We start from the raw sequence: 9,988 nt of genomic DNA on the forward strand, positions 1-9,988 counted from the left end.
GCCAAACACTGAGCTTGCTTTTGGCAGGTCATGGTTGATTTTGCCATCCAGCGTCGTGTTTTTGGAGAGGACACTCCCAAGATAGCAAAATCATTATACTGAACAGAGGGGTGTGTTGTTGCCAGTGACTGTGAGGTCCTGGAGTGCAAGATCAGGGACAGGTTGATACAAGATTTCTGTCTTCTTCAGGTTCATTGTCAGGCCAAAATGTTCTGAATGGAGCTAAAGGGATCAACAAGCAGCTGTAAGTCATCCAGAGTATGTGTTATGAGCGCAGTTGTTTGTGAACAAAAATTCGCTCAGTAGATGTTCAATAACCTTTGTGCAAGTCTTGAGCCTTTGCATGTTGAGGAGGTTGCCGTCTGTCCTGAATTGAATGTCAAGATCTTTAAGTGCAAGACGAAGAAGTATATGGTAAACAACGCTGGAGCCAATATACATCCGGGCTTGACAGGAAAGGCAAACAATGACGTACTACTTTGCAATATGTTGGCCATCATGCCATCATGAAATGAAAAAATGACACTGATCATCTTTGCAGGGCAACCATATTTATTCACAGCCTTCCTAGTTTACTGTATCAAAGTAAGAAGTCTTACAACACCAGGTTAAAGTCCAACAAGTTGGTTTCGGATCACTAGCTTTCGGATCACAGCTCCTTCCTCAGATGAATGAAGAGGTAGGTTCCAGAAACATATATATAGACAAAGTCAAAGATGCAAGATGATACTTTGAATGCAAATCTTTACAGGTAATTAAGTCTTTACACGTGAGAACACCACCCACCAGGTACGTGGTGCATACTCGTGCGACTCAGCCAACGTTCTCTAATACGCTGCAGGAAAGGATGTCCCGAAGCGTGGTACATTGGCGAGACCATGCAGACAACGGATAAACAGACATCGTGCGACAATCGCCAAGCAGGAATGTTCCCTTCCAGTTGGGGAACACTTCAGCAGTCAAGGGCATTCAGCCTCTGACCTTCGGGTAAGAGTAAACAGTTAGCGTCTAAGGGCTTGACATCTCCTCCCATCCATGCCTGGTGTGGATCTTCATATGTCCAGTGATGGGCACATATGAGCTTAATCCTACTCAGTCTCTGGGTTTGCCATTCCAGTCTCCTCTTCTGCAATTCTGTGGATGCCCTGTGAACCAATCAGTTCGAGGACATTCTCCTCTGCTGGCACCAATGATCTGATATCGAGGATGCCTCCACCAGTCTTGGGCCTCTTTTTATTGTTGTGTACTTATTTCTCCTGCAGGCAGGAGGGACACTAATTTTCCTCATAAACATGAACACACCACTTACGCTGGTGGCAGCCATTGGCCCATGTCGGGGGACTCTTGAATCCATTCCTCATACATCCAATCTCGAGGGATGTAGTGGGGGCAATGTCACAAATCAAGGTTGTTCAACAATTAGGTTGCTAAACTAGAATTCATACTTGGTACCTTTGGTTGGGAATTTAATGTTCAGCTCCCTACAGCCCCAGCATCATTTGCTATTGTTTGACATTTACCATTGATAGATCTTCATTTTACATGCGTCTGCACAATAATATTGCTAGTCAGGAATGTCACATGTTCTGTATTTTCTCTTTCTCCTAATATGTTGCCTGCAAACTTTTAAACTATAAATCAGACATCTTTCAAAAAATTTGAGTGACTTAAAACAAGTGACGCGAGGTTCCTCCACATTCCTAATTCTTGATTAATTTCTATAATTGAAATGGAATGCTATCCTATCAGCTAATTTATTTGAAAGCTGAAGAGCAAATTAATATATATTATATGAAAATCTATATTCAACTGTATTTGAAATGGAAATTCATACATGAATTAAAATGTGCAATTATATTCATTTTTATGAAGCCATTGTGGATTTCATCACCTCCATCTGCCAGTTCAGCCTTTGGCTGACTGAGGGAAAAGACATTTTGGGGACCAGGATCTCAAACCCAAGACTAAGGTAACTGTTCCAAGTGGTGAATGAAATGACTTCTGCTCTCAAGCTTTTATACACTAAGGATGACATCAGAGGTCCCATAATAATGGCAACCCTAGGGCCACATTGTAAAAAGTCACTTCTCCTAACGTCCTCCATTCATCTAGCGTCTGCTCGTTCCTGGAGTGATATTGCCTGTCTGGGGAATTTCACTGCTGTGGTGAGTGTTGCTGTGTGGTACTTGTTGCTGCTGATCAGTTGCCTTTGTTGGAGGATGGTTGACCTCTGGGACTGATGGTCATGTCTTCCTCATCAGCTGTCTGCTGTGAAAGAGAGGCTTCTCCAGTTGTACATATATTTCTGCAGTTACAATAATATATGTGCTCATTCATTTTCACCATGTACAATCAAGTTGACAAGTTCTCGGGCAGCACAGTGGCGCAGTGATTAGCATTGCTGCCTCACAGTGCCGAGGTCCCAGGTTCGATCTCGGCTCTGGGTCACTGTCTGTGTGGAGTTTGCACATTCTCCCCGTGTTTGCGTGGGTTTCGCCGCCACAACCCAAAGATGTGGAGGTTAGATGGATTGGCCACGTTAAATTGCCCATTAATTGGAAAAAATGAATTGGGTACTCTAAAAAAAAATTTTTAAGTTGACAAGTTCTCTACACAGGTCCCAAGTTGCCAAGTGGGCTGACTTTTGTTGAGAGAGTTGAATGTTTGCACTCTGACCGGCTCTCCAATTCTCAACTCTGGCAATGATTTGGCAGCTTTATTAAACTGAAATTCGGCTTTCTGTCATTTCACTTTGATTTTGACACTTATGTCTATATGACTTCTGGCGTCAGTAGTGTTTTAGTTATTGGAAGTGTAGTTTTGGTGCTGCGTGACATTAGTCGCTGAACTGGACTACTTTCTATGTCCCAGTAGGTGGGTTTATCCACTCGAGGATGGCCTAGGACATGTCTGTGCTGGATCTACTCATTATTCTACTGATTCCATTGGCAATTTACACTGTTGCCTCACCCTTTTAATTTGACTGGTGAAAAGATGATGTGTAGTGCTGAATTTTCACTATTGCCGTAGCTTTTTCAATTGGGTAGTGCGGAGATGACGTGTAGTGCTGAATTTCCCAATCACTGATGAAGTGTCTGAATTCTTCACTCGTGAACTGGGGGCCATTGTTTCTCATCACAATGGCAGGAATGCCATAATGACTGAAGTGTGCTTTCAGGCATTCTACATTCTCACTGGTGGTCGTTGACGTCAGCTTGCCTAACTCCCAGTAGTCTGAATAGTAGTCAATGTTTTTTTAAAAAAAATATTTTTATTCTCCTCCTTATTCACATTTTCTCCCAAATTTACACCCACCAACAATAAACAATAATCAGCAACAAATATGTCAACCCCCATAACAACAAGGACCAAAACATATGAACGTGATTAGCGGGGCCCCCTCCCCCGCAACGCTCACACACATCTTCTGCTCCTTCAAAGAATCGGCTCATCCTCGCCCTCGTGAGGTGTGCTCTGTATACCACCTTCAGCTGTATCCCATGAGCACATGAGGTGGAGGCATTTACTCTCCGGAGCACCTCACACCTCTATGACCTCCCCCAACTCTTCCTCCCACTTTGCTTTAATCCCTTCCAGTGGTGCCTTATTCTCTTCCAAATAGCTCCGTACACCGCTGACACTACCCCCTTCTCCAGTCCCCTTGTCGTCAGCACCTCCTCCAGCAATGTGGAGGTTCCTCCGGGAAGCTCTGTATCTCCTTTCTGGCAAAATCTCGAACCTGCATGTATCTAAACATTTCTGCCTGCTCTAGCCCATACTTCGCTTCCAGCTCCTTGAATCCTGCAAACCGACCCCGAAGAAACAAATCTTTTAGCGTCTTAATCCCCTTCTCTTCCCATTTCCGAAAATTTCCATCCCACCTCCCTGGCTCAAATCTGTGGATCCCCCGAATCGGCATTTCCCTTGACCATGCCTCCAACCCGAAGTGTTGGTGAAACTACCTCCAGATTTTCAATGAAGCTATTATTACCGGACTCCCTGAGTATTTCCCCGGAGCTATCGGGAGCGGCGCTGTTGCTAGTGCTTTCAGTCCCAACCCCCTGCACAAACTCTCCTCCATTCTGATCCACTGGGAATCAACCCCTCTGACCCAGCTCCGCACCTTCTCCACATTCGCCGCCCAGTAGTAGTACATCAGGTTCGGAAGACCCAAACCCCCTGCCTGCCTTCCCCTCTGTAGCAGCACCTTTCTCACTCTGGCCACCTTCCCTCCCCATATGAACGAGGTAATCCTTCCCTCAATCTCCCTGAAAAAAGCCTTTGGCAGGAAAATCGGTAGGCATTGAAAAATAAACAGAAATCGCGGCAACACATTCATTTTAACTGCTTGTACCCGACCCGCCAGTGACAGAAGGAGACCATCCCACCTTGCCAGATCGGCTTTCATTCTCCCCACCAAACTAGAGGTGTTGTACCTGCGAACCCGCCCCCACTCCCAGGCAAACTGCACCCCCAGATACCTAAAGTGAGTCCCTGCCCTACGGAATGGCAGCCCCCCCACCCCTGCCCCCACCCCCGGCCGAGACACCACAAAATACTCACTCTTATCGAGGTTCAGCTTTTACCCCGAGAAAGACCCAAATACCCGCAGTAGTTCCAATATTCCCCCTATCGACACACTCGGTTCCGACACATATAACAGCAAGTCGTCGGCATATAAGGACACCCTATGCTCTATCCCCCCCCCCCCCCGCACTATTCCTTTCCATGCTCCCGAACTTCTTAATGCGATGGCCAACGGCTCAATCGCAAGTGCAAACAGCAGGGGGGACATTGGACATCCCTGCCTCATTCCACGGTGGAAAGAAAAGTATCTCGAGCTGATGGTGTTTGTGCGGACACTTGCCTTCGGCTCCTTGTATAGTAGCTTTACCCAGCTCACAAATCTTGGTCCAATCCCAAACCGCTCCAGAATTGCCATCAAGTACCCCCATTCTACCCGGTCAAACGCCTTCTCGGCGACCAATGTCACAACCACCTCTGTTTCCTTCCCTTCCGCCGGTGCCATAACGGCGTTCAAAACCCTCCTAATGTTCGAAAAGAGCTGCCTCCCTCTCACGAACCCCGTCTGATCCTCACCTATCACCTTCGGGAGACACTCCTCCAGCCTACCCGCCAGTACCTTCGCCAATACTTTTGCGTCCACATTCAGAAGTGATATAGGCCTATATGACCCACACTCTGTCGGATCCTTATCTTTTTTTAGCAACAATGAAATCGATGCCTGCCCCAAGGTTTGTGGCAACACCCCCTTCCCTATCGCCTCTTCAAACATCCCCACCATCAGGGGTGCCAGCTTATCCTTGAATTTTTTATAATATTCCACCGGAAACCCATCCGGCCCTGCCACCTTCCCCGACTGCATCCTCCCAATCGCATCCTTTATCTCCTGCTCCACTATTGCTCCTTCTAATGTAGTCCTGTCTCCCTCCCCTAACCTCGGGTACTCCAGCCCATCTAGAAATTACTGCATCTCACGGTCTCCCCCGGGTGGCTCTGACCTGTACAACCTCTCATAAAACTCCTCAAAAATCTTGTTAATTAGCTCCGGAGCCACCACCAACTTCCCTATCCCTCACCTGAAGAATTTCCCTTGCCGCTGCTTCCCTCCGGACCTGACCTGCTCATATATCTCCATGTTCCTTGCCCGTCTCAGTTGGCGCCTTCCTGGTAGACAGTCGGTCGAAGCTCGCCTGTAGTTCCTTCTTCTTTTCCAGCTTCGCTGTGTCCCCATCTTCTGCATAACTCCTATCTACCTCAACATCTCATCTATTACCCTCTGCCACTCCAACCTCTCCTCTTTGTCCACCCTGGCCTTAAACAAAATTACCTCACCCCTCACCACCGCCTTTAGAGCCTCCCAGACAACTGCCTTCGACACCTCACCCGTACAGTTGAAACCTACATATTCCTTAATTACCTTTTCAATTTTCTCACAGAACACTTGGTTCCCCAAAAGCCCCACATCCAATTTCCACCCCGGCCTCTGTGCTACCCCCTTTTCCAGTACAATATCCACCCAATGCGGAGCATGATCTGACACTGCAATTGCTGAGTATTCCGACCCCTTAACCCCAGCCAGCAAAGCCTTCCCCACCACAAAGAAATCGATCCGCGAGTATACCTTATGGACTGCTGAGAAAAAGGAGTACTCCCGTTCCCTTGGGTGCAGGAACCTCCAAGGGTCCATCCCTCCCATTTCCACCATTAGCCCAGCCAATGCCTTCGCCCCCACCTGATGGGACCAGTGAGCGCGGCCGTGATCTGTCCAACCTTGGCTCCTGCACCAAGTTCCAGTCCCCCCCCACAATCAGTTTGTGTGTGTCCAAGTCGGGGATGGCCCCAAACACCTTCTTCGCGAATCCCACATCGTCCTAATTGGGACCGTATACACTTAACAGCACCACTAATCTCCCCTCCAGCGCCCCTGTCGCAATCACATATCTACCCCCCTGATCTGCCACCACCTTCTCCATCTGGAAATGTACCCTTTTGCTGACCTGCACCGCTACCCCTTGAGCCCTTCCGTCAAATCCAGAGTGAAACACTTGACCAACCAAGCCCTTTTTAAGTCTCACCTGGTCTTTCGCCCTCAAGTGAGTCTCCTGCAGCATTGCCACATCGGCTTTCAAACTTTTAAGATGCGCAAGCACCCTTGACCTCTTGACCGGATCTCCTAGCCCTCTCACGTTCCACGTGACTATCCTAACAGGGGGTCTCTCGTTCCCCCCCCCTTCTTATCCACCAAGATCATACCACCGGACCCTGACCCATAAGCCTGACCCGCCCCTGTCTATTGTTAACATCGAACCCCTTCCCCCCCTCCCAAGACCATTTCCCCTTGAAGTATCAATCCCTTCCCCCCCTCTCACTCGCCTCGTAGGCCCATTGAAGCCTGCTATCCAGGCTCCAAAGACCGCAGCCCTCCTCTCACCTCACCTCCGTTCACTAGCTCACTTTAGTTAGCTAGTGCGGGTGGCTCCCCCCGCCAAGATATATCATCCCCTTCCACCCAGTCTCAGAGAAAGAAAAAACAAAACCAACAATCCAACCCATACAATTCAGTAACATAAGATTTAACTATCGCAACACAGAACGCCAATCAACCCAACCATTAACTTGAACTCTGTTACAATGCAAAGAGAAGTAAATTACAATACACATCAGTAAAAAGAAAGTTGTAGCATTTATACATTTTCCAGCTGCCCAAACATAGTCCACAGTCTCTCTTCCAGTTCTGCTCCTCACGTCTCTCGCAAGCCTTCTGCCCTCACGAACGCCTCAGCCGCCTCCGCTGTCTCAAAATAAAAGTCTTTGGCATTATACGTTACCCTCAGCTTCGGCGGGTACACCATACCAAATCGCACCCCCTTTTTGTACAGTGCCGCCTTCACCCGCCCGAACGCCACTCGTCTCTTTGCCAACTCCACCGTCAAGTCATGATAGATCCGAACTCCAGCACCGTCCCACTGCACCTCGCGCTTCTGCTTCGCCCAGCTTAACACCTTCTCCTTCATGCAGTACTTATGGAATGAGATAATTACTGCTCTTGGCGGCTCAGTCACCTTGGGCTTCGGCCTTAATGACCGATGAGCTCGGTCCAGCTCATACTAGGAGGAGTTCTCACCCTCCCCCATCAGCTCCGCCATCTTCTTAGCGAAGTACTCTGTTGGCCTTGGGCCCTCTGTCCCTTCGGGCAAGCCCACAATTCTCAGATTGTGCCATCTCAAGCGGTTCGCCAAGTCCTTGAGCTTTGCTCCGAGTCCTCTGTTGACCTCCACCACTTTCCGCAACTCGAGGTGAGCTGGTCGCTGTGCTGCGACACGGCTTCCTCCACTTCCTTCATCTTCTCGCCCTGCTCTCTCACCTCGGCCGATGTCTTTGCCACAGCTACCCTCACCGGGGCGATTGCCTCCTCCACCAATGATTTCAATGCAACCGCCGTCTCCTTCCTCAAAGCCTCCATATGCCTTGCAAATTGCTTTTCCAGCTCCACCGCCATCACCTCGGTCATCTTTTCCACCGTAAGTAGTGCGGCCCCACCATGCGGTCCGGCATCCGCCATCGTGTCAGCGCTTTTGCTGGCCTTCTCATTCAACGGCGAACCCGGGTTTTCTTCCTACTTCCTAGCTGCTTTTCGCATCCTCTAACGACTTATTACGACTCTAAAGACTTCTTTCTTTCTTCAATCCGAAAATAACTAAATAATTATTTTCACAAACCTTTTCCCCAAAAATTCCAAAGTCAAGAAATCTCTTCCCCCGGGGACCGGAATTCAAACTCCTCAAAGATCCATTTTCAGTGGAGTCCCCCTCTACATCGCGTTCTGGACTCAGGCCTGCCACCTCGATTGCCTCGCCTTGTGTCAAGCTCCGCCCATGCATCCGACCTCTGGGTCAATACCTCCCGCTCCGGCCGCTGGACACTCCACGGGGCTCCTCACCGGCTCCAAACCAAACCGATCCGACGCCCGTCCCTCAGGCCCCAAAGGCCGAAGAAACCCGGGAAGAGAGAACCATGGGGAAACCCCCGAAAAATCACTGACCGGCGAGAGCCTCTTCTCGAAGCAGCCACTGCCCTCGCGAGCGCCACCGGATGTCAATCAATAGTAGTCAATGTTGACGAGATTGTCGGTTCCAAAGAGACTGAAATTTTTTCCTACATCCATGAGATGCCATGAGTTATGAGCATCTCTTTAACTTACTTGGCTTCATGTTAATTACAAGCGCTGCATTGACTGGTATGGTCCTTCATTTCATTGCTCGTGTTTGGCCAATATATCACGTTTCTTGCTTTCCTCATACTAGACTCAATTCCTTGATGGTTTGTATGGATCTGCATCAGCATCTCTTTCTTCATCTCATAGGGATGATAACTCTAGTTCCTTTGTGCAAGATAATGTCTTGGACCATCACTTCATTCCTGTACGCCCAGTATTCTCTCATTTAGCAATAGGTGTATAATGATGGTTTCTGGCCAACCTTCCATCACTTCTTCCTTCAGTTTCTCAGTATGCGTGTGTAGTTTGCTTGGTCTGAGCAGGATGCTTTCCTGGCAGATTAAAAGTCTCACTGACTCTGGAAGATTTCACACTCTGTGCTAGCATCAGTACCTTTGTTCAAAGGGAGTGCAGCGCTTGACAGCATGTCAACACTGAACATCTATTTCCCCTGCTTGCTCTTCATTTCCAAATGGTACCTCTGCAAATGAAGTAACTTCTTTTGCAGATGCTTTGGAGCAGACAGAAGTGATTTGAGAAAGATGCTTTGAAGTGGCTTGTGATCAAACTCGACCATGTCATGACACTTTGGCTAGTGTGCCGTCAATTCCAGCCCCACTTGACCCTGAGTCGCAACACAGGTGAAATTAGATTTTATTTAAAAGAAACCCGGGAAGAGAGAACACGGGGAAATCCCCGAAAAAGTCCGAAAAATCGCCGACCGGCGGGAGCCTCTTCTCGACGCAGCCACTGCGCTCGCGAGCACCACCGGAAGTCAATAGTAGTCAATGTTGACGAGATTGTTGGTTCCAATCCTTATTTGAGCCCAATAAACTACAATCACCAGGTTTGTAACTTTAACACAAGTAACCTTTTATTATGTACAGTATTATAATTAAATGGACAGGAAATGTAATTGACTATCTAATATCCCTTTCCCAACCTCCCCCCTTCCTAACTACCCCTATTTTCTATGCACACACAGGCAAACAACACAGAGGGGGAAGAATAGTGGAAAGGGAGAGTAAATATTCATAAAATAAAGGGGTAAGGATCCTTGATGCACTAGAATGATTTCCAGTCAATGGCTGCAATTTAGCGACCTCGTTGCAGACGTCTTGGTGTCGGCACAAGGCCATTGAATCTCACGAGAGGATTTGCGACACTCAAAATGCGAGATTTAACATTAGGCTCATTTAAATATGTGTTCACAGGGTTCTCTCAGTGGCTGGACCTAATGGCCATGCC

This window comes from Scyliorhinus torazame, chromosome 6 (assembly GCF_047496885.1).
Source record: "Scyliorhinus torazame isolate Kashiwa2021f chromosome 6, sScyTor2.1, whole genome shotgun sequence".
Classification (NCBI taxonomy): domain Eukaryota; kingdom Metazoa; phylum Chordata; class Chondrichthyes; order Carcharhiniformes; family Scyliorhinidae; genus Scyliorhinus; species Scyliorhinus torazame.